The sequence below is a fragment of the Bombina bombina genome, chromosome 6, assembly GCF_027579735.1.
Source record: "Bombina bombina isolate aBomBom1 chromosome 6, aBomBom1.pri, whole genome shotgun sequence".
NCBI lineage: Eukaryota > Metazoa > Chordata > Amphibia > Anura > Bombinatoridae > Bombina > Bombina bombina.
This window is the reverse complement of record NC_069504.1, coordinates 182,122,779-182,149,065: the sequence shown is the minus strand read 5'-3', so window position 1 is coordinate 182,149,065 and position 26,287 is coordinate 182,122,779. Positions and strand designations below refer to the sequence as shown.

General features: G+C 36.1%; 1 protein-coding gene across 2 annotated transcripts in view; it reads left to right on the top strand.

Annotated features, from left to right (window-relative positions):
• Nucleotides 1-26,287, top strand: part of MET (MET proto-oncogene, receptor tyrosine kinase) — a 278,950-nt gene that overhangs the window by 23,536 nt on the left and 229,127 nt on the right. The window lies entirely within an intron of this gene.

Sequence of the window (26,287 nt, the reverse complement as noted above, 5' to 3'; positions counted from 1 at the left end):
TTTTTACCTTTATGGGTGATGTTTAACACCCTATGTTTTTAAATACCATTTTAAAATAAATATGTTGTACCATATGGAAGCCTGAGCGAGTCTTTTCTACCGCACCACCTGGATATCCTGGATCCCTACATCCTATTGCAGGATCAGTGTAGCTGGGTCACTGTGAATCCCCAGCATGCGCCATTTAGCACATTTGGTGCTGCTCCCTTTGTGAGTATCATTTCAGATTAAAATCTGTTACATTCATCATCATATCAGTATTGCACTAGGAGGCACCCTCTTTCTTTGTGATTGTATTCACAGATCTCTAACCAATCATCAGCTAGCTCTCAGTAGTGCATTGCGTACCTAGGTATGAGTTTAAAAAATTGATACCTGGAGAACAAAGCAAATTAGATAATAGAATTGAATTTGAAAGTTGTTATAAAGTGTATGCTCTATTTGAATCATGAAAGAAAAAAAAATACTGTCTCTTTAACCCATTAACGACCGAGGACATGCTGGGAGCATCCTACAAAAAAAGATCCTTAACAACCAAGGACGTTCCTGGAACGTCCTCTGGCTTTCAAGCAGTGGAAGCGATCCTGATCGCTTCCAGACGCTTTTATGGTGTTGCAGTGATGCCTCGATATTGAGGCATCCTGCAATACCATTTTTTTACAAACCGATGCAGAGAGAGACACTCTGTGGCCCTCTCTGCACCGGTAGCGATTGTGCCGATCGGATCATCGTTGGTGGGTGGGAGAATTAGCAGGGAGGCAGGTGGGCGGCCCATCGCTACCCGGCATCTGGTTCCTGTATGTGCAATGTGCACGCCGGGTGCCGGGAGCGTGTGGGGGGGCCTGCGTGGGGCACGTGCGTGCAGCAACCACTGCCACCAATTGAAATGAATGGGAAGGAGGGAGGGGGGAAAAATAAAGATCATAGGATCTGGGAGGGGGAGAGGGAGGGGGGGTTTAAGGGGGGGCTGCTACACTACAGAAAAATTATATTTATTTTTAAAAAAATTAAAAAATCTTTTTTTTGGAGGGGGGGGGGCAAAATGGGTACTGGCAGACAGCTGCCAGTACACAAGATGGTGGCAAATAGATAGCGGGGGAGGGTTAGAGAGCTGTTTGGGGGAGATCAGAGAGGTTGGGGGCTAAGGGGGGGTTCTTCAGAGCTACATAATTAAAAAAAAAAGCCTTTTATTTTAGTACTGGCAGACTTTCTGCCAGTACTTAAGATGGCGGGACAATTGTGGGGTGGGGTAAGGAAGAGAGTTGTTTGGGAAGGATCAGGGGGTGAGATGTGTCAGGTGGGAGGCTGAGCTCTACACTACAGCTAAAATTAACCCTGCAAGTTCCCTGCAAGCTACCTAATTAACCTTTTCACTGCTGGGCATAATACAAGTGTGGTGTGCAGTGGCATTTAGTGGCTATTTCTGAACAAAGGGGATCCCAGAGAAGCATTTACTACCATTTGTGTCTTGGGGGTGTCTACTATACTACACTAAAGCTAAAATTAACCCTAAACGCTCCCTACAAGTTCCCTAATTAACTCCTTCACTGCTGGGCATAATACACGTGTGGTGCGCAGCGGCATTTAGCTGCCTTCTAATTACGAAAAAGCAATACCAAAGCCATATATGTCTGCTATTTCTGAAATAAAGGGAATCTCAGAGAAGCATTTTCAACCATTTATGCCATAATTGCACAATCTGTTTGTAAATCATTTCAGTGAGAAACAAGTTTGTGAAAAAGTTTGTAAAAAAGTGAACTTTTTTTTTAATTTGATCACATTTGGCAGTGAAATAGTAGCATGAAATTTACTAAAATGGGCCTAGATCAATACTTTGGGTTGTCTACTAAAAAAAAATATATACATGTCAAGGGATATTCAGGGATTCCTGACAGATATCAGGGTTCCAATGTAACTAGCGCTAATGTATGTATTTATTGCCCTATAACTTACAAAAAAAGCAAAAAAACATTGGGTATTTCTAAACTTAGGTCAAAATTTTGAAACTATTTAGCATAGGAGTTTTTTTGGTGGTTGTAGATGTGTAACAGATTTTAGGGGTCAAAGTTAGAAAAAAGTTATTTCCATTTTTTAATCATATTTTATATATTTTTTTATAGTAAATTATAAGATATGATGAAAATAATGGTATCTTTAGAAACTACATTTAATGGCGAGAAAAACAATATATAATATCTGTGGGTACAGTAAATGAGTATGAGGAAAATTACAGCTACACACAAACACCGCAGAAATGCAAACATAGCCTTGGTCACAGACGGTCAACAAATGGAAAAGTGGTCTGGTCATGAAGGGGTTAAGGTAATGTACTGTACATTACAATGTGCTCTCAAGAGCTGTGTATTCATGAAATATCTGAGCAATTAACAGGAAAAGGGAAATAAAAACAGGGTTTTTAAAACTTGAATTGAGTGAAAGTACAGTGCATGAAGATTAATCACAAGCACACCTAGCTCATATACTGAGTCATCTTGCTAAAATTTCAACACAATGTGAATTAGCTCATTCCATTTTGCTACAAAAAAAGCAAAGATTTCATCTCTGTTACAAAACAATGGATAACATTATAATAAAAGATAAAATTAAATTGAAACATAATTAAAACATTTTGAATTGGTTATTTCAACTACTCATAATATCAGCATAAATTGTTCTTCAGCAGAATTTTCTGTGATTGGCTTTGCACTCTGTGTCATATTAGTGTCATCTCTGTCTTCCACAGAAGCTCAGAAATTCTGCAGATGTGTCCTTCTCATCAATTTCGCCTTAGGTCTGTGACCTGTACAGATATATTTTGAAGTCTGTTCATATAACATAATAGGCGCCCTTTATTAAAATTCATTTTATGCAGTTGAGATGTTTGGAACCATATAAAAGGAACCAGCAGGGGATTTTCTTATGCAGATGTGTATAATGTTGCTGTCTCCTGTGAGACATTGCTACCAGCAGTTTGACAAGGCATACAAGTCATGGTAAATTAAATTATTTTTAATACTGGTGCCACATCATGCTTTATATATATATACTAGCATTTTTTTGCTGTACAGCGGTCCCACCCCTTGCGCTCTCTCCCTCCCCCTCTCTTTTGCTCTCTCTCTCTCCCCCTCTATTTTGAGCTCTCTCTCTCCCCCCTCTCTTTTGCGCTCTCTCTCTCCCTCTCTCTTTTGTGCTCTCTCTCCCCCTCTCTTTTGTGCTCTCTCTCTCTCTCCCCTCTCTTTTGCACTCTCTCCCCCCCCTCTTTTGCGCTCTCTCTCTCCCCCTCTCTTTTGCGCTCTCTCTTTTGCTCTCTCTCTCTCCCCCCTCTCTTCCCCCTCTCTCTCTCCCCTCCTCTCTCCCTCCCCTCCTCTCTCTCTCCCCCTCCTTTCTCTCTCCCCCTCCTCTCTCTCTCCCCCTCCTCTCTCTCCCCTCCTCTCTCTCCCCCTCCTCTGTCTCCCCCTCCTCTCTCTCTCCCCCTCCTCTCTCTCCCCCCCCCCTCTCTCTCTATCTCTCTATCTCTCTCCCCTCTATCGCGTGACCGCGCCCAGCCACGCCCGGTCACGCCCCCTTCATGCCCGGTCACGCCCACTTCTGCCGCAGATCAGATGACAGCTAGGGACTCAAAGGCCAGGTGTGTTTGTCCTCATGCTGTCTACTGCGCATGACAGCTTCGGACAAACACACTTGGCCTTTTATATTATAGGATATATAATTTTATTATTATTATTTTTTTAATGTACTCTACTATATCTTGCTACTTTTAGACTGTGGAAATTAATATTTTAGTGGTGTATGTTGAAGAAAGAAATAATTTCTGTAGTTTAGGGGGGATTTTATTCCGTGCCACCCCAGGGCAGTATGGAATGATTCATTAGGTTTAAGTAGTTACTGCTCATCCTTTGGTATAGTCCCATAATGTCTACAAAATAATATCTATGTTGCTTTTTGCATAGTACATTCTGGCATATTTGTAAAAGAAAAAGTAAACTGTGGATAGCACAGCCAATCAGAAGCTGAGTCATTCGAGCCATTGTACTCAATGGGATCCTGTTCCTGGATGCTTGTCACAGTGTGTGTGTGGCTGGGCAGTGACACAGCACAAATGAAGTCTTTCTTCTTTTGCAACGGGCTGAAAGTGATGGGTTAAATGTAATGTGTCACTTCCAGGCCTCTTTAAAGGGCATACGACTGCAAACTAAAATGCATATAAATATATAACCCTGAAAATTAAATAAACATATATTTAAAGCAACCTCAAGAGCAGCAATGCACTACTGGCATCTAGATGAATACATCTGGTGAGTCAATGACAAGAGACCTATGTACATAACTACTAAGCGAACAAAGTAAATTTGATATTAGAAGTAAATTAAAAATTGTCTTAACATTTCATAAATTTAAAGGAAAAAGTAATGCAAACCTGTTTAGTCTTTCATCACATCAGTGACGTATTTAGGTTTTGTGCTGCCCTGGGCACTCAAAATTTTGCGTCCCCCCTATCCTCCCCCCCCTTAAGGTTTTAGGCCTTTTTTGGCTATAATATTTTTTGGTAAGGGAGTAATGTGATTTTTTTTATCTCCCATTATATACCTGTATAATACTTCTAAAATAACTGTAAGCTTATTTCACATATAGCCGCAAAAAAGTGCTTCCCCCTCCCAATCTGCCGCCCTAGGCAAGTGCCTTGTTTGCCTAGGCCAAAATACGCCCCTGCATCACATACTTAGTTATACAGCTATTGCATGAGAAAGAAGCATCATATGTTGAATCCAGTTAATACATGTTTAGTTGTTTCAGGCGATGAAAATTAATATTTTTATTATGTTATTATTTATAGTACAGATATATTATATATGCTGTACAATTCGTTATGACTTCAATAAAACCTTTTAAAACACTTTTATAGTAAATCAATTGAAAAGTCAGACTTCTGCATTAAATGCACTAAAGAAGAGGAACAATTTGAATGCATGTCTTAGAATGATTAATCACTCTACCTTTTTTCACATTATTGACTATGTTAATTACCTGTCAGGCAATTATTCAAGCTGCTCAACAAGTATAAAAGAACATTGTTGTTGGTTTTTTTTCTTTTTTGTTGTTTTTTTTTTGTAGTATGGTGGAACAAAACATTGAATGAAACTGATTATAATACAGAAGTTTTTAACTATATTAACAGTTTGCAATGCATAATACAGAAATATAAAGTAAGAAAAAAAAGTGATCTTTTCAAAAGAGTTAACAAATTATTTTGGTGGAATAATATAAGCAAAAAGATGAGAGCTTTCTTGCAATAACAGTATGATGTTTTCATTATATATCAAAACATGACATTCAAGTATTATTATTTTCGATAGCTTGTTAATGCTGGAATAAATGGTGAATTTTGTTATTTATTGTGATTTGCAAGTACTGGAAAAGACAGTATGCAATATTTGCTTTATTCATTTTTACTCCCTACAACTTTGATTCCCAGTAGCATACAAAATCATTTTATTATGAGTTGGAAGATAAGGGTTTCATCGGTTGTCTGCATTGTCGCATTAAAGGTATAAGCAACTGATAGTTATTTGTATTCAATGCAGATACAGGAATACCCTTTCAAATGGTCATGGTCTCCCTACCCCCCCCACACACACACACACAGGGAGGTTGATTTCTGCTGCTGTCAATATAGATTTTTATGTACCCAGTCCTGCAGTATTGAAATAGAAAAGTGGTGGTTTTGATAAGCAGCCATTTTTTATGACATAGTAAATGTAAAATAGCTATTTGAACTCAATGTAATACATATTTTAAATGTCCCTTTAAATATAGAATAGGTGCAGCAATACTAACGTGATGAAATGCTATTGCCCTAAAAGCATGATTGGCACTTCAGAATTCTAGCTGGTTCCTAAGTTACATATACATTTGTCAACCCATATACTTATCATTTCTGCTTAAACAAGGAAAATCCCCTCTAGCAGCTTTGTGGTGGCTTTAAAGGGACAGTCTACTCCAAAATGTGTACTGTTTAAAAAGATAAATAATCCCCCTTTATTACCCATTCCCCAGGTTTGCACATCCAGCATGGTTATATTAATATACTTTTAACCTCTGTGATTACCTTGTATCTAAACCTTTTTAAATGTAGCCACCAACCAGCAAGCGCTATCCAGGGTCTGAACCAAAAATGGTCTGGCTCCTATGCTTCCATTCCTGCTTTTTAAAATGTAAATACAAATAGAAGGAAGAAAAATAGATAATAGGAGTAAATTAGAAAGTTGCTCTATCTGAATCCTGAAAAAAAAATTAGGTTCAGTATCCCTTACATACAAAATAATTTAACCATTTACACAAATATACACAGGTAACAAATTGTATTGTTAAAATGCATCAAAAATTGTAACAACATTACTCACCATAAATTGTAAAATTTGTATGCAAATTACACAGTAATACATCATATTAAATATGCACAGCGTAAATCGTAATTTAAGTACACTGGATGTGAAAAAAAACACATAGAAGAAGTCTCTGCACTCCTATCCTTGGCTCATCTCACAACCTGCCCACTTGACCCTATTCCTTCACAACTTATTGCCTTTCTCTGGCACAATTCCTGACACATTCAAGCATGCGTCAATCATACCAATCCTAAAAAAGCCCTCGCTTGACCCCTCCACGCCTTCTAACTATCGACCGGTCTCCTTACTTCCCTTTGCTTCACAATAATTGGAACGACTGGTCTATAATCGGCTAACTCAATATCTCACAACTAACTCCTTACTTGATCCACTACGAACTGGTTTCCGCCCTAAACACTCAACAGAAACTGCTCTTGCTAAAGTAACAAATTACCTGTTATCAGCTAAAGCAAAAGGCCATTACTCCTTACTAATTCTTCTTGACCTGTCCGCAGCTTTTGACACAGTTGACCATCCTCTCCTCCTAAAAATACTACATTCATTTGGCATCCGAGACACAGCCCTCTCCTGGTTTGCATCATATCTGTCAAACCGCTCGTTTTCAGTTTCCTTTAACAACATATCTTGTGATCCTATGCCTCTCTCAGTTGGAGTACCGCAAGGCTCTGTCTTGGGCCCCTTGCTTTTCTCTCTTTATACATCCTGCCTTGGAAAACTTATAGCCTCCTTTGGATTCCAGTACCACTTATATGCTGATGATACCCAAATCTATCTTTCCTCTCCTGATATCTCTCCCTCTTTACTCAACCAGATTTCTGACTGCCTCTGCAATTTTCTCTTGGATGTCTTCACACTACCTCCAACTCAATCTGTCCAAAACTGAGCTGCTTCTTATCCCCCCCTCTTCGAGACATCCAACACCTGACATTTCTCTGATGGTTGGAGACTCTTATTTCAACACCTCACCCCAGGTCCGCTGCCTTGGGGTCACACTAGACTCAGAACTCACATTCAACCCACATATACAAGCGCTTACCAAATCCTGCCGTTCACACCTACGCAACATTTCCAGAATTCGCCCCTTCCTTACTCAAAAAACTACCAAAATACTTATTTATTCCCTCATTTTGTCATGCATTGATTATTGCAATCTACTCCTAAATGGCCATCCAAAACACAGCCTCTCCTCCCTCCAATCTATTATGAATGCTTCTGCTAGACTCATCCACCTAAGTCGACGATCTACATCAGCTGCTCCGCTCTGCCAGTCTCTACACAGGCTCCCCATACACTCCAGAATACAATTTAAAGTATTAGCCCTAACCTACAAAGCACTCAACAGTCTAACTCCCAACTATATTTCCTCTCTCATCGTGAAATAATCCCCATCCCGTCCTCTTCGATCAACCTCTGACCTACGTCTCTACGAATCCTGTTATCTCTACGTCTCACTCCCGCCTCCAAGACTTCGCACGTGCTGCTCCTGTCCTCTGGAACTCTCTACCCCGCTCCATTAGACTGTCTCCAACCTTGTATAGCTTCAGACGATCCTTGAAAACTCACCTATTCAGAGAGGTTTACCATCTTTCCTCCATCCCGCATCTGAACCAACCTAATACATGTACATGAACTGACTGCCTGCAAATACAACCGATGTAACAAGCTACCCCAACCTTATGTCTCTGCACCCTAAACCTATAGGCTGTGAGCTCTCCGGAGCAGGGCCCTCTTCCTCCTGTACTAGATTTGTTTTGTTTTGTTATGTTTTATATTTTATCACAAATCTTTGTCATTGTATACCCCTATCACTGTGCCCAGCGCTACAGAATTTGGCGGTGCTATACAAATAAATGATAATAATAATAATACTTATAAGTATAAAATACAAAAAGTAATTGTTTAATTGTAAAATGGGCTAACCATGGGTATTACATGGTTGTATATGAAATTTTCTCTTAAATCCCTGTGTAATTCTGTAAAAAATTTTGCCCCACAGATCTCATTGTTATACTCATATAAAAATAACAGATTTTAAAGGGGCAGTATACATCAAGTTTCATATAGCGTCATGTAATAGACACTACTATAAATAAGAATATGCACAGATACCAATATAAAAATCCAGTATAAAACCTTTTAAAATCTTACTTAGAAACTCCCAGTTTAGCACTTTTGATGGGGTTAGGCTGAGACACACACTGAAAGGGGCATATGCTCCCCTGCATATGAAAAGACATATTACACAAACAGGAGCAAGCAGGAATCTGTAGACTTGGGTCTAGCTCTGATACTTGTGGCTTGGTATGGAGTCAAAAAATCAGCACAATGTTCTAAAAAAAAAAAGCAAACAATACATTGTTACAAAATACTGCCAGATGGGCTATAAATGGGTCATCTACAAAACATTTATGCAAAGAAAAATCTAGTGTACGATGTCCCTTTATAGTACAGTGTACTGCAAAAAGTCATAATATTAAAGTTTAAACATACGCCGGGTTCTCACTGTATACTTCGTTTTCTATTGCAAACTTCTACATAGCAGAGAGCTTTCATAATTTCTATGGGAGACAGCTTTTATAGCATTCTATGAGGGCTGCCCCTGCAAGTATTGGACTGGAAAACCACTCTAAGCCTGCAAAAAAAATTTTTGGAATAGGGCCCTAGGTATTGTTCTTTGGTGTTAAGGCAGATATAAGTTAAAGGACCACTCGATACAGTAGAATTGCATAATTAAAGGGACAGTCAACACCAGAATTTTTGTTGTTTAAAAAGAAAGATAATCCCTTTATTACCCATTCCCCAGTTTTGCATAACCAACACGGTTATAATAATACACATTTTACCTCTGTAATTATCTTGTATCTAAGCTTCTTCTGACTGCCCCCTTATTTCAGTTCTTTTGATAGACATGCAGTTTAGCCAATCAGTGCTCAGTCCTAGGTTACTTTACATGCCTGAGCTCAATGTTATCTATATGAAACATGTGAACTAATGCCCTCTAGTGGTCAAAATGTATTCAGATTAGAGGCAGTCTTCAAGGTCTAAGAAATTAGCATATGAACCTAATAGTTTTAGCTTTCAACTAAGAATACCAAGAGAACAAAGCAAAATTGGTAATAAAAGTAAATTGGGAAGTTGTTTAAAATTGCATGCCCTATTTAAAACATGAAAGTTTTTTTTGGACTTGACTGTCCCTTTAACAACAACAAGTATATAATTAAAAGACAGTGCAGTAACGCCTACTCTGAATTTCAAATAAGCAGTAGATTTGTTTTCTGACTATTTGATTTTTTCTCCCATTAGCCAGCCCACTGTATCATGGGACAGACAGCCAATCACAGACTACTAGTATACGTATTCCTTGTGAGCTTGTGTACATGCTCTGTAGGATCTTGTTCCCCCGATTTGGTAATGGAAGTACGGTTGAAAGTGTCATAAAACTGCATGCTCTATCTGAATCCTAAAAAAATAATAATTCTTGAGTGTCCCTTTAAGGAATCATGCATGTATACACAAAGTGATAAAATAACGAGATCTGATTTCACCTATAAGCTCAACCCATTTTAACAGGCTGTGGTTTAAAAGCACAAAACTAGCTACTTCATATAAACAAATAAACCTGAAAATGCAATTTCTCATACATTTTATACTCTGCAGCTGGTATAACAAGTAATTGGAAATACATTAAAGGAAAAACATTTTTACAGTATAATGCCCCTTTAAAGGAAAAAGTTGCTATAGGGAGGATAAATTGGAGAGATACATTTTACTAAATCAGGGATGCCCAACTTTTTTTTTTGGAAGGCCATTTACTGATAAGTTGTTGTGTAGAAGGTCTGTCACTAATGGTAGGATTGACCGGGGACAACATTACAAGATGATGGGCATCATACAATTATAATTACTTTTTAAATTAAACTTTCATGGTAAATACAAATGATTAAAGGGACAGTCTACAATAGAATGTTTATTGTTTTAAAAGATAGATAATCCGTTTATTACCCATTCCTCAGTTTTGCATAACCAACACAGTTATATTAATATACTTTTTACCTCTGTGATTACTTTGTGTCTAAGCATCTTCGGCCAGCCCCCTGATCACATGACTGTGACTATTTATTATCTATTGACTTGCATTTAGTACTGTGTTGTGTTGACTCTTGAATAATTTCTCAGGCGTGAACACATTGTTATCTATATGGCCCACATGACCTAGCAGTCTATTTTTGTGAAAAGCAAATACAAAAGCATGTGATTAAGAGGCTGTCAATAGAGCCTTTGGAACAGGCAGAAATTTAGAGGTTTAAATGTTATAAAGTATATTAATATAACAATGTTGGTTGTGCAAAGCTGGGGAATGGGTAATAAAGGGATTATCTATCTTTTAAAACAATTTTAGTGTAGACTGTCCCTTCAATTAACTACTGAGAATCTTCTTTTTTTGGCCAACAAATTTACTTGTCTGTTTTTGGGTCAGTGATGCTGAAATCTTTGGGCAACCCAGGTGTAGATTAACTTTTAATCCAGAAGATATATGAAAGGTTTAGAAAGTTGCCCTATAAATGCAAATATTGTCCTTACATCAGAACCAGTTTATAATCCAGCATCTAGAGATCAGTGTGTCTGTGAGGTAGATTTGAGCGCACATATTTACAGTGAGCTATAGTATGAAGCCATAGAGCTACAGTGCTTTCTGTATTTATTATTTTTCCTTTTCAAGTACAAGCTCAACAAATAAATTCATAGTAACTCATTGTTTGCTCATCTTATCAAAGATACTGTTTAACCTTTTTTTAGTGTTCTCTGACTTATTTTGCTGCAGCTGACAAGAGCCACAATGAAGGTCATTGTATTCAGCTTGCACAAGTCATGTTTACAATGTTTTGCACCAGCTTTGTCATGTCAGTTTTTCATTCTCCCAAGTCAGCACTTGCTTGTAGCAAATGGGTCATCACTGTTAGTGGCTGCTCAGTGTTAAAAAAGCACAACAAATTGTTACTAATAAATTATTTTATGTCTGTTTACAGAGTAAGTTCCTCAGAAAGTATGGTCTTTTTTCTTATTATTTAATTTACATTGTTTAAATAACACTATACATACACAGCATTGGGTCTTCTATCATTGGAGATAGAAAAGGACAAGTTCAGTTACAGCTATCTAAAAATGTAAAAGATTTAAAAAATAATAATGTCAGTGTTAGACAACAATATTGGAATAATTTGTCTTCTAAAGAGCCAAAACATTTTTTATGTCTAAAAATACAGGGCATCAATCACTCTTCTCAAATACCAAATACAAAATATTTATTATAGAAATAGAGAGTTCTTCTCAACAGATTAAACTAATTGTAGTGACTGCACAGATCTTGTACTGTGGTAGCTGATTCCCACTTGATTTCTGGTGGGGCTCCCCTCTGGGGTGTTGCAGCTTGCAGGTCACCAATTCACCACTGCTATACACAGTGCTGCTACTTTAGTGACGTCACTTAGTGTATATTTTAATGTGATTAAATAAAAATGTCGTTTTTAACTGTTGAGGAGACCTCTCTTTGAAAAAAATCTATTTCTATAATAAATATTTTGAATTTGAGAAGTGCTTGATTCCCGGCCTTTTTTGAGACATAAAAATATTTTTTGTCTCTTATATTTAACTTATTTTATTAATTATTTAATTCAACTGTATTAAATGTGTCTTTTAATGTCCACAAATCAGATTTTTTTTCTTTACATTTCACCTCCAAAAGCAAATTGCCTCCTTGTTTTCACAAATCTTTAAAATTCTCATATTATAAGACAAATACACATTTAATTCTATGTATACAATCTAGAAAAATGCTCTATACAATCAGTTATATTTTATTAGTCTCATTGAAAAAGGATATAGACATGACACAGACATGATTGTAAATGTCACAATTTTAAGTTGTTAGTGAAAAAAAAAATGGTCAAATTAAACAATTACAATGCATTGCATTTTTTTATCTTTTACATTGGTATATTTTAAAGGTTTGATACCTACATCATTGAAAAGGTTTATATGTATACATAATTGTGTGTGTATGTGTGCGTACGTTTGTGTGCATGTGTGCATGTGTGTATGTGTGTGTGTATGTGTGTGTATGTGTGCGTGTGTGTGTTTGCTTGTGTGTGCGTATTTATGTGTGTGTGTGTGTGTGCGTGTGCATTTATGTGTGTGTGCGTGTGTATTTGTGTGTGTATGTGTGTGCGTGTCGGTATGTGTATGTGTGCATTTGTGTGTGCGTGTATGTTTGTATGTGTGTTTGTGTATAAATTTCTTTTTTTAATTTAAACATGTTTTTAAATCTCTTAATCTTTGTCTTCCTGGTTGACTTTGCAAACATGGTTGTTTGCCAATAGTTATAAGCACTGTAAACACAGAAATGCAGTTAAAGCAAGTGTGTGTGGAATTCATATTTACTGTCACAAGCTACTCAATGAGAATACTGGCAGAGATAGAGAAAACAAGTTACTCAGACTTTTAACTTGTTAAAACTGATTCTATACCTATATGAGTTCATTGGTGATTATGAATAGTTACTAAATATCCATTAAAAAAACTGCCTTTGGTGCCAAATTTAGTTTGAGTCATTAAAAGGACATTCAAATTATTTTTAAATATCTCTTGTATATACCTTTGATTAAATACTGCATTATTGCATACTAAAAAAAGAAGTCAAATGTTTTGTTAGCAATAAATTGTTTTCCAGTTCAGGGACCTTCCCCTTAGAAAAAACTCTTCAGTATGTGTATCTCATAAAACTTTGCGCGGCGGTAGCGCAACCTCAGAGCTTTGGTTAACTGTTTCACCAAACAAAAAGAGTCATAAAAAAATACATTACAGAGTACAGTTACACTCATAATAACACCATCTAATAAAAATTTAAGTTATAAGGGCTTAAAGATATGAGGTTTCAGATGTTAAAAAAGGCAGGCAAAGGACTTTAACATAGATAAACATACATATACATGTCTAAAGATGTGTGTGTAGATATGTATATATATATGTGTGTGTGTGTGTCTATGTATACATATGTATTTTTTTTATATGTGTATATATGAATTTACAGACATAAATACACATATAAACACATAAATACATATGTATACATAAATAGACATATATTAGTACATTAGATCCCTTAGTTAAGTAGATGAAAACATGTAAAATCATATTTATGCAATATTCATATTTAATAAAGGTTTTAACTATGTATTTACTGTAAATATTTCACATTCCAATGTTCTGCACATAGGGGAATATGTTCTAAGTATCTATAAATATATATATATATATATATCTCTGTATATATCTATATATAATCATGTATACATAGGTATACTTATATAGTTTACCAAAAAAACAACAGATATATCTGTATGTAGAAATATGTATTTATGAATTAATAGAACATATTCTGCTATGTGAAGAACTTTGTAATGCAAAAAATTAATATTTTCATGTCGGGTCAGCGCACTTGAGAATATGCGATCAGGTTGGCATGCGAGTAGTGTGTTTTCTTTTTGCACACTTTTTGCTCCATTGACTTCTATGGGGAGACAGGTTATCGCGTGTACAATATATGTTAGGTTTTTTTGCGTTCCTTGGGTTAGCGTGCAAGCAAAAACAGTTTACTTTCACCTTGTAATACGAGAGCTGGCCCTTACTGTTTAATGTCCCTTTTATGTTCAGAATTTTACTGGACTTGTTTTAAGTTGTTATAGAAAAAAATAAGAATTGTAAATTTGAGTATTATGACAATTAATTGCTGTAGGTTCTATTCAGAATGGTGGGGTATGCACTGACAATGAATTGAGTGAAGCAAACAGGTATAATAGCTGAAAAAAACCTCCAGGTTAGCTATTCTAAAATTGCAAGTCATTTTAGAGTCATCATTTACTTCCAATTTGTATGTTCAAAGTCAGTTTAAAGGGACATGAAACCCAAACATTTGTTTTCATGATTCAGATAGAAAATACAATTTTAAACAACTTTCCAATTTCTATTATCTTATTTGCTTCATTCTTTGGGTATCATTTTTTGAAGAAATATCAATGCACATGGTTGAGCCAATAACACGAGCCATCTATGTGCAGGCACCAATCAGCAGCTATTGAGCATATTTCCATATGCTTTCAAACAAAGGCAATCAAGAGAATGAAGCAAATTAGACAATAAAAGTAAATTGGAAAGTTATTTAAAATTGCCTGCTTTTTCTAAATCATCAAAGAAAAAAAATTATGTTTCATGTCCCTTTAAGGTTATTAAAAAAAAATAGCCAAAGTTTTGTTAGCAGTATGTAGTAAATGTCTACAAAAAAAATGCATTTAACATGTCAAAATATAACAACTTTAAAACTTTGTGCAATTTATACATATTGAAACATATGCATATACTATATTCCTAATTCAAATCTATTTTCGTATTTGTTTATGACTGGGGTTTTTTTTATAAAAAATATGCATAATAATTTTATGCATGTTTTCTTTGTAATTATTTTGAGATATGATTTTTAATATTACAAAAAACTTTTTACCTACTTCAATTTTAACCAACTGTGTACTGTTAAAATCAGAGCAAATTCCATGTAACAAATTAAAAGCAGCCAATGTGATTACGTTTTTGTGGGGTCCCTTTAAAAGTTGGTCAAAGTCATTTTCAATTTTATACTTGTCTTTCTATTTTTATTTTTTTCCCTTTAAACCATTTTGATTCTGCTAAACTCTTTGATCAATTGAATTGTACCTTTTCTTTTGGACTTACTGATGTTTTTGAGTGGATACCTATTTGTGTTTATATGGAATATAGTAAAATAAAACGTATAAACAAGTGTTCAGTTTCACGGATATTTATATATTGAATCTGAAATATATACTCCCATTTACCAAATATTTCTAGTGGATAGGAGTTGAATCAGTCTCCTATTGAAGTGTTTGTGGCCTGTGACCTCTGTGTAATCAGTCTCATTTTGTCATTTGTCTCATCAGTTTCCAAATGATAAGCATGAAAGTTAAATATTGGCAAAATATTTTGATTCACTAAAGCTGCAAGACACCTGTTCCAAATATATAATTTTCACAGTGAAAAAAAACAACTAAAACCTTTAATTTATGTTCAAGTAAGATTGTCCTAGGATGATTCATCACTATTAAGATAAAGCTGATGAATACAAGAACCATTTATTTGGGTAGAAGTAATTTAATATTCAAAAGTTTTTCATGTTTTGTTTAGTTTTGTTTGTTTTTTAGATTTCAAATTATCTCACCCTCCTTATATGTAAAGCAGAGCATTAATGGAAATCTATAATTGGTGACTACCATTGATTTTTCAGTTGTGTACATGTGTAGGAATTTCTCTTCTAATATATAATATAATAATATAATGGCTAGTTTACATTTAACTACTTAACATTGTGACCTGGCAGTTGATCAAATATACAACAGGAATGTAAATAAGCCCTAAATTTGGAATTTAACATTTTTACCATCTGCACTAAAGTAACAGTAAAACAGTAAAAATAAAGTTTGTCTACACTAGATACTGTATTATTGTCATTATACCAGTAGAGTTTATACTGAGTGAGCTTTACTGGCCAATCACTTCCATATTTGGTGAGAGTGACTTTTAAAAAATTAAAATCTAACAAATTATTATCACAGAATACTGTGAATAGCACTTACAGCAAAGTTATCAATTACCATTTTTATTATATAATGTGTGTTTACAAGTGGATAGGTCTATCTAAGCACTATAGATTTCGTTCAGAGACAGTTGAAGCACTCTGAGTAATCCATCATTTTTAGCCTTTTCTTTCTTATCAATGATCCACACAAGGTGAGAAACAGGTGACAGAGGAAGAGGGGCTTTGTTTATAATGATAAATATGTTAGACACATGGGAGGAGTCAAATGGATTCATTTCCTGTCTCTGTGCTAACAAATAACCACTAAAAACAGCTCAAGAAATGTTTTTGGTGTCAGATTGTCTAAAAAATCATTTGCAAAATGCGTCGGTAGTAGGAGCTTTACCCTTCTGCAGTCTCCTACCTGAATAAATCTACCTCTGCATTGGCATCCTGGCTCTGGTATTCTTTTCTTCTTTATTGCTGTCTAAAAAATAAGTAGCACTCCAAGAATTATAACTAGCAAGAAGTAGCAAAAACGGAGAACTGCAAAATAAATAAATTAAAAAAATAAAATAAAAAGGGGTGGAAACATTCCTTTATTTAAAGGGACATAAAACAGGTTAAGATCTATGCATATCCTAAAAGGGCTAATTAATTAAAAATAGTTTGCATAAAAAAATTGTTTAAAAATTGCTGACAAGTATTTTAAAATCATTTTTAAAAATAAGCAAAATGAATTACATATCTAAGCTGCCTGGAGCAGCCAACTCCACCCCCTCTTGTCAGTGTTTAGACACAGGCAGAGTTCACAGCTTCTAGGCATGCTCCAGCAGATAATCCCTATGCACTTTTGCATTCTGCCAAAGCAACAATAGATATACTGTAGATAAAGACATAGAAGGAAATGTGTGGGGGGAGTTAGAACTTTACAATTCAGAAACTAAAAAGAAAGGGTTAATGGCTAGGTACTGCAGTATAAATTTGCAGGTAAAGTAATTAAAGGACATATTATTATATTTTGTCTCTATCCCAACTTGTTTTATGTCCCTTTAAAAATACAACAGCAAAGAGCTGTTCCTATATTCTGACAAAATTAAATAACATTGGTTATTAATAATACTAATAATAATAATATTGTTCAGAATTATCATCTTTCTGCCTCCTTAGTTTGTATATACATTAAAATGAAGAACTGGAATATGTATGTGTCATTTCAGATGTGGATACAGCTGTTGAGCCAAACAGGAGCAGGCATACATGCAATATTCTCCAATCACAATATCCGCATCTGGAGCAGAATGAGAGTGGTTCTAGGAGTTATCACAAACTAAAGGGAGGAACAATGTTTAAAAATAAAATTCTCTAGCAAAACAAATGATTATTGTTTTTAAACTAGACAGCCCTTTAATTATTTTAATCTTTTACAAATGTAATATTATTAGAAAATAAAGCAAACGTTCCTCTTTTTGTGTAGTATAATTTGACATAGCTTATAAAGTCTAAGCACATGCAGATTCTTAAGTAACTACCAAAACATTTTGTATAAATGAAACTGAAATTATTACTTTGCGAATTTCACTATATTTTTATTTGTGCTAAATTAAAGTCTGCTGTTTAACAAAAAATAAATAAAAAACCTTTAGAAGTCTATGCAGAGTTTTAAAGACAAAAATTGAGAAAATCAATAACATTTTAAGAGAATCCATCACAGAGTTGTCAGTTAATGTCAATACAAGGTGCCAAGATTACGCATATTTTAAATTCCAAAAAATGAGATGATGTGAAATAAAAGTGTTTATTAATATGGCTGTCTAATCCTAAACTTTTAATGTCATCCAGCAAGTTTAAATTATTTTGTATGTTAAATAAATTAATATGCATATACTAAGCAACAGTTCATAGGGACAGTAACCATTTTTCAATAAAATGCTTAGTTAAGCATAGTAAACCAATCTTGCAATACAAAATAATTATTTATTTTTCCCTTTTACATGCAATTTAGATCTAAACATTTTGGATTTTTTAATTCTCAGATTTGGAATTGCATAGTACATACTTAGTGTGGCTAACCCTGCTACATACATGATCCTAAATAGCTTTAGCTGGTAATAACTACAAAAAAATATACTAACTTTTAGTAACATAATAACTCAAAAAAAGGCAAGTAGAGAATGGAGTATGGCTACTAAAAAACACTGCTGCAAATAACATATTGGTTTTATGTTTAGAATTGGCTTAAATATATATTATGCCATAGCAAGAACACATACAAATATTATAATTACAAGATGTTTAATGTCCAAATGAAATAACACAATATTATATTGTGTGAGGGAGGTGCTCCAAAAATTAAAAGCTCTACACTAAATAAAGTGCACAAAGCAACATATACGAATTATCATATATAACCAATGTATATACGTGATATAATAATCAGGTAGTGCCTGTATTAGTGTGTGTATAAATGTGTATATACATGCGTGATAAGGTGTGATATGCAACGGGACAGTATGTATAACTTATGCTAAATAAAAATAAATATGAGAGGGGGGCGGAGCCATCAACCAAGCATGGAGGACGTGTTTTATAGAGCTCCTGAAGAAAAGCATTTAATATAATTATTAACTGGAGCTACATACATGTAATTTTATCTCAAATTGTCCCTGAGTAGATAGGTTTACCCCTACAATACCGGGGGACCTCTTTCCTTTATTTTTCTTACTGGACTATACTATATACTGCCGTCGTGTCTTGAGAAACGCCTAGGCATCTGAGGCCTACAGCAGTAATGGCAACCCACACTAAAGAAAACTCCTCAACCATTTGCGCAGCTTTGCGGGAGCTCACTATGCAAATATCAGCTGGATATGATGATCTCTCAGACTGTCTGAGGACCGCTATGGCACAACCGTCGCTCTCGATTGGGAACAGACTGGGCAATACAGGCCTCCATTCCGATACAGCTCAGCTCTCTGAATGTGTGGTGCAGATATCAGAGGCTAGAATAGATCTTGGTGAGGATATACCTGCTGTTTTTGCAAGCTTTACCCCACCTAACCGTGAACTAGATCTGGAGGATGAAGTCGGCACAAGAGACCGCAAGTCTAAACTTGTAATTGCGCAGAGAGAACCCCCTCCGTCATTCCGGCCACTGCACCCCCCCCTCTGCGCCGAGTATCCTGAGGGAGCCTATCCCGCAAGTTTACAGCGCCACATCCAGCTACATGGCGAGAGTGATTCTTAAAAAGCCTTTACGGGGCACTGAGACCCAGCGGAACAACAACGGTTACACTTACTTTGCAATCACCGCTCTGGGAGACTGGAGTGGGCTAGGACTTTGGCCTCAGTGTAGTGGTGGCCTAGGGTGGGATCACACCATAACCGCATTGAACACCCAGGTACGGCTATCATCAAGGTCCGGCAGGCTGGATTCCACATGCTGCACTCACATGGTGCGGAGCTCTTTTGATCCGGGAGGCCCCTCTTCTTTCTCGCTCTCAGATCTGCACTATACGGCTGATGAACACTGGCAAGGCCGTTAAAGTAAGATTCTGGGTTTCTATCAAAGGAGTGATCTCCGTATTAATGCACTAAGGTTTCTACACTATTCCCTATATGGGGTCCTTGTAATCCCGGATATAAGAGACATGGGACTAGTGACTTTTCCCTTCTCCTATCCAAGGAACTTGCTTGTTTCTTTGAAATCCGGAGCAGGGTAAACTGCAGCTCCTAATGCAGCGTTAGCAAATTCTTTATCTAAACATGTTTCAGTATATGTGTAAAATTGTGTTCACAGTTCTGTTAATGCTACTAGCTCCTTCTTGATTTATTTTGTTGTACTTGTTCTTATGTGGGTATGGGTACGTGTAAAATACTGGGAGTCACTTATACACCATTCTTATTTTATTGTACAGCCTATCTTATGTGAACTTTTAATAGGGATCTTAATTATCTAGTTATGCCAGTATTATTCCTATATTAGCATAACCATTATTAATGCTGGAGTTGTTGCATACACTTGCTTATATCTTATAACTGATGCATATATCTGATTCATAGTTATAATAGAATATTATTAGAGGCCATAGGCCCTACCTTATGGACCCCATTTCAAATCACCCCCATATATAATTGAGGGCTATCTAGCATTGTGTAAACAGTAGTCTTATAAGATATGTTGACTACAACATCTGTTACGTTCTTGTCACAAAATCTGCCCATAGTGTTTCTTTTATAGTTCCACACTCACTAGATCCAATTCTGCACATCAGGTATATGATTGATCCCCAACACTTGAGCATGTGTTAGGCTAGCACTTATGGTAAATCTTCACTATATTCTCTCAGAGATTTTTGAATATGCCTTTATTCTATTTGATCTGACCCTATTTTCATGCTCTATATGACTAAACACCTCACAAAAATTGTAAAGACAGAGAAGGTATCTCCCCTCACCCTTTCCCACTCTGTGTTTCAGGGTGGGTCATACCCACTATCCCTTTTCCGTCTGTGTCCAGTGGAGACAATCGTCCCCGAGGGGAGATACTGATTACATTTCTTACCCATAGTGGTCTTAACATTAATGCCATAAGCTGGTAAAATGAGTGACCCTTTATGTTTTCATATCTTGGTTGCGCCTATTTGTACAGTAGCTTATCGACTATGTTAATTACTAAACATTTTGTCTCTACCATTTAATGTTTGTGACAAATACCACTTTCTCCAGTATAACAATCTACATAGCTAACTTAGCTAAAAGTCACTAGACTTTTTATGCTGATTTAAAAATAATCTAATATTGCTTTTCATCTTAGAATGTGCGACTATGTTTCTATGCTCCCTTTATTCGAGCGCAGAGGTTTTATCAAACAAGATTATGTTCATGTTAAGAAATAGTTATTCTGTTTTTGTTAGCTCTGTCCTCCCACTCCAATCCCTATTACCACACCCAGGCTTAGACCGGGGCTCATATTATTTAGTCTATATTAGCTTCATAATACCCCCCCCATACTATTTAGCTTAAACCTGTAATGACCTGGAACCCAGTCCTTCCAACTAGCATTTTCAACGTATTCTCTCAATGTAACTAAGCTCATTGTATGTTTGTCATAACTTTCTCTTTATATGGGCATAATTCTTTATTTAGATAATTATTCCGCTTTGATGGAGCTATGTCCATCCCAGTAGTCATGTAAATAACAAGCCCTCCCTGTGAAGTCCACCCTTATATCCATCCAATAAGGCTTTCCATACCTGCTCTCATGCCCTATTTGGCTCCGCCCCCCCATTCCCCTCCCCACTCCACTTTGAGCGGCTCTTGCCCGCTGCGCCCCTTCTCCCCCTCCCCGCTAAATTGGCCCATTAGTGGCCAAACACAAGCCAATCCATGTTTATCTTAACCTTACTAGTTTATATTATGCTACAAACGCTTTTCAGGATAATGTGGAGAATATACTCTATTTCCCCCCTCCCTCTACCCCCCTAAAACCAACCCTTCCTTGTTTATATTTTCTAAATTGATAACTTATGGTGTATTTGTCCATCACAAGGTTGGATCACTTCTAGTCTACATACCGTATAAAAAAATAAAAACTGAGGTCTCAATTTGGATAGTCCAAAATTTTTACTAATACCCTTAATAAACGGGATTTATATGCCCCGTCTGTTTAGAGTTATTGCCTAGTAAACCTCCATGCTCCTTCATAACACTAACTAGCTATAGCTACTACATTCTTTTACCACTCACCATAGAGTATTACTCTTTATATTCTTGAATCTATACAATGTGGGCATATCTAGTATTGTTTATCTGGCAAGATCATGGTATTAGTATTGTACTATTCTCCTTTTGTTATTATTGTTGGACGTTTCATTATTGTTATATTTGTTTATGACTTCAATAAAAAACTATTTAAAAAAAAATAAATAAAAAAAAAAATATGAAAGCTTTATCAACTTAAGCTGAAAATTAACATTTGAAATAAAAATTAAAAATAATTAAAAATATAATAACTGTGAATAAAAACTTTGGTGATAAGTCCAAACTTGGTGATACAGGTCTTGGTGAGTCCATAAAACAGTGAATAACAGCAGGCAGCACTCCTAAAATGATGGGAAGATCAGCAGCGATATCCTATAAGACAAGATGGAAGAGGCGCCTCATGGTGTGAGTGGTCTTGTGTCTGTGAGGTTCAGTATGTGGGTCGCACCATCCGGTGTTTGAGCCATAGATGGTCTGAACACTACTGTAGTATTATTTATGACAAAAAATCACATAGTGTTATTTGACATTGCCATAATAAACACAATGGCAACCCCAATTGTTACACTATTATCGATTTTTGAGATTAAGGCAAAGGGAGACATACTGGATCCACAGGCTGAAGACACTTCACCCGATGGGCCTCAATATGAATGTGGATCTGGCAGCTTTTTAGGATCGCGTTCATTTGTCTTTGGCCTGTGGACGCAGTATGTTTATCCTTGATAGGATTATATCTGTCATCTTTAGAGTTTTGGGCCTGTAGATGGCTGATCGTACATTGTTAGGTATCATGTATTAGGATATTTGAGTATTATTATTGGGACATTGTAAACCTTAACCTTCAAACCCATTCAAATTCTCAGTATTGTATTATATATTGTTATGGCCATCATCAGTTGTCTATTTGGTTATAATGTTCTATTTATTATCTATACAATAGCTTATTATAGCTTATTATAGAAGCTCACAGTGGATCCCACATTTATCACTTTACAATGATATTTATTTATTTATTCAATTAATCATGTTCTATATTTTATAAGATTTTGTTTATAATGAGATGCATGGAATGTATTTTGTGTTGTTATTTATTACCAAGCACCTTATGTATCACATAACATTTAATGTATTACTTTTAATATATTGTACGTAATGATTAGTATAATATATTGTTTTGTATTATAATTTAGCCAATAGTATTAATATTATCACTATCGGATGATTTTTATTTTTTGTCTAGTAGGTTAGTCACAGTTTCACACTAGCCTATATGACTGAACAGGGTATTGCTAGATTGTTGAGTGTTCTATGCTATATTGTAGAGTGTGTCATATGTATACTGATTTGCCAATACACTATACATAGTTAATAGTCTATGTAGGACTTATCCATGTTTGCCGCTATGCCACGGAATCGTGCCATGTCCACGTATGCACTATTTTACCACATTATCGTTTTTTAGTGCTGTTTGCACTTATTGCTGGTTTTAGTGCACTGGGGGTTGGGCATTTTGCCAACGCTTACATCGGCTTCTGTTAGGTAGATTTTGATATTCAATTTCATTATGTAGGCTGTCGATTGTTATTTTGTTGTTATTTTGTGTTTTTGTTTTTTGTTAATATGTTGGTATTGTTTTAACACTGATTCTATTCTGGATGAAAATAATATTTCTGTAAAACTCATCATTAAAGGCTAAGGTGATTTTTGTGGATAAATACTGTGATTTACTTTGCACTGAAACAGTGTATTTATTAATGTTACAGCACATTTGGCAAAACTTACTTAGAGCTCTCATCCTCTCCAGTTTAGCAGGCCTCACCAGCTTCTCCAGCAGATTCTTCAGAACCCAGGTTACTCTAGGCAGTTGCTTCACTAAAGATCTTTCATCTATCCATTCTTTAGTGAGTAAGTTGCATAGCATAACATATTAAATGTGTGTGTGTGCGTCTGTGTATGTGTGTGTGTGTTTTTTTGTGTGTATGTGGCTGTGTGTATGTGTGTGTTTGTGTGTGTATGTGTGTGTGTGTTTGTGTGTGTGTGTGTGTGTGTGTGTGTGTGTGTGTGTGTCTCTATGAGTGTGTCTTTGTGTGTGTGTATGTGTGTGTTTTTGTGTGTATGTGGCTGTGTGTGTATGTGTGTGTTTGTGTATGTATGTGTGTGTCTGTGTGTGTGTGTCTCTAAGAGTGTGTCTTTGTGTGTGTGTATGTGTGTTTGGTGTATGTATGTTTGTGTCTGTGTGTATATGTGTGTCTGTGTGTGTATGTGTGTGTGTGTGTGGTGTATGTATGTATGTTTGTGTGTGGTGTATGTATGTGTCTCTATGAGTGTGTGTGTGTGTATGTGTGTGTATATGTGTGTCTGTGAATGTGTGTGTGTGGTGTATGTATGTGTGTCTTTGTGTGTGTATGTGTGTCTCTGTGAGTGTGTGGTGTATGTGTGTGCGTGTGTCTCTCTGTGAGTGTGTGTGTGTGTGTGATGTATGTATGTGTGTGTTTGTGTGTGTGTTTGTGTGTGTGTCTCTGTGAGTGAGTGTGTGTGTGTGTGTGGTGTATGTATGTGTGTCTTTGTGTGTGTATGTGTGTCTCTGTGAGTGTGTGGTGTATGTATGTGTGTGTATGTGTGTGCGTGTGTCTCTCTGTGAGTGTGTGTGTGTGTGATGTATGTGTGTGTTTGTGTGTGTGTATGTGTGTGTGTCTCTGTGAGTGAGTGTGTGTGTGTGTGGTGTATGTATGTGTGTCTTTGTGTGTGTATGTGTGTCTCTGTGAGTGTGTGGTGTATGTGTGTGTGTGTGTGTCTCTCTGTGAGTGTGTGTGTGTGATGTATGTTTTTGTGTGTTTGTGTGTGTGCGTGTGTCTCTCTGTGAGTGTGTGGTGTATGTATGTGTGTGTATGTGTGTGCGTGTGTCTCTCTGTGAGTGTGTGTGTGTGTGTGATCTATGTATATGTGTGTGAGTGTGTGTGCAGCACAGGAGAAGCATTGCTTGTATGTTCACTCAGTCTTCCAAAAAAAAAGCTCATGTTAAAATGGACCCCTTGTTCAATACTTGGTATCTGTGCTAGAGGTACATTCTCTACTGCTCTGTCTATCAGACTGGGCTGCACTGAAAGATTCTAAGGGTAGCACAAAGCCCCAGGGCTGCCTGTTGCCTACAAATGATTTAATGCTTCTGTCTGCCAAGGAGACAGCAGAGGAATGCAGTGATGATATCTACAGAAGCCACATATAACAAATAACATATTATAATATTTTTTTGTTTTCATTTGCACAAAATGCTGTTCAGTGGCTGCTTCGTGTGTGTCTGCTCTGCAGAGCTTGCCATCTTTCAAAATGTCTTTACTTTATTAGGTACAAGGAAATAAAATGATAGGAACACTGTAGCGGCATTTGAAATGCACACCAGTGGTTTTCTAATGCTATTAAAAACATTTCTGCAATGTGTTTTAGTTTACAAAAATGGTTCTGTTTAATGTCATCGTCACTGGCCACACTCGATCATATTCAGCAAACAAACGCCCATGCACCTTACATCCTTATCAGCAAGAAATCTCATTCACTATAACCCCTTAATGACCACAATGCACCCTGTATGTCACTGGTCGTTAAGGGTTTTTTCAGGACATAATAGCACAAATCTAGCAAGAACACGATATTAATGCCCTCCCTCCAGCAGGCTTTTTGAAATAGAGCAGTCTCAACGCTGGTGGCAAGACCGCACTATAAAACAATCAAGTCCCCAAAAAAGGCCAGTGACATACAGGGTACGTCGCTGGTCCTTAAGGGGTTAAAACTTGACACTTACAGTAATTTACATAAAACTGAAAGGGACATAATTCCCAAATTCTTACTTTCTTGATTCAGAAAGAGCATATATTTTTTTAAACTTTCCAATTTACTTCTATTTGCAATTTTACTTCATTCTCTTGATATCCTTTGTTGTAGGGGGAGCAATGCACTACTAGGAGCAAGCTGAATACATCAGTAAGTCAATGACAAGAGATACTGTATATACATGCAGACACGAATCAGAAGCTAGCTCCCAGCTCCTGAGCCTATCTAGGAATGCTTTTCAACAAATAATACCTAGAGAACTAAGCAAATTAGATAACAGAAGTAAATTAGAAAGTTGTGTGCTCTCTAGGAATCGTGAAGGAAGCATTTTGGATGTAAAATGCATCCATAAATGTGAACAACTCTTTTTTACATTGACTGATATTGCTGTGTTATTGTTGAATTGAGCTTTATAGCTCAATTAAATACATCCACAATTTATTTAGGGGATTTCCTTAAAGGAAAAGTTGTATTTTTTTTTTTACATGTATAGTTTATATCCACAGTCAAGCATTGAGTTGGCAATAATTTGCATAATTAAAGTTTTATAAGCAAGCATGTCAACTATAATATTGTTAGCAAAATTATCAACATTTTTCTTTGTCAGAACAAGCTAGAGACAAAACCCTTGAAAATACTCATCAAT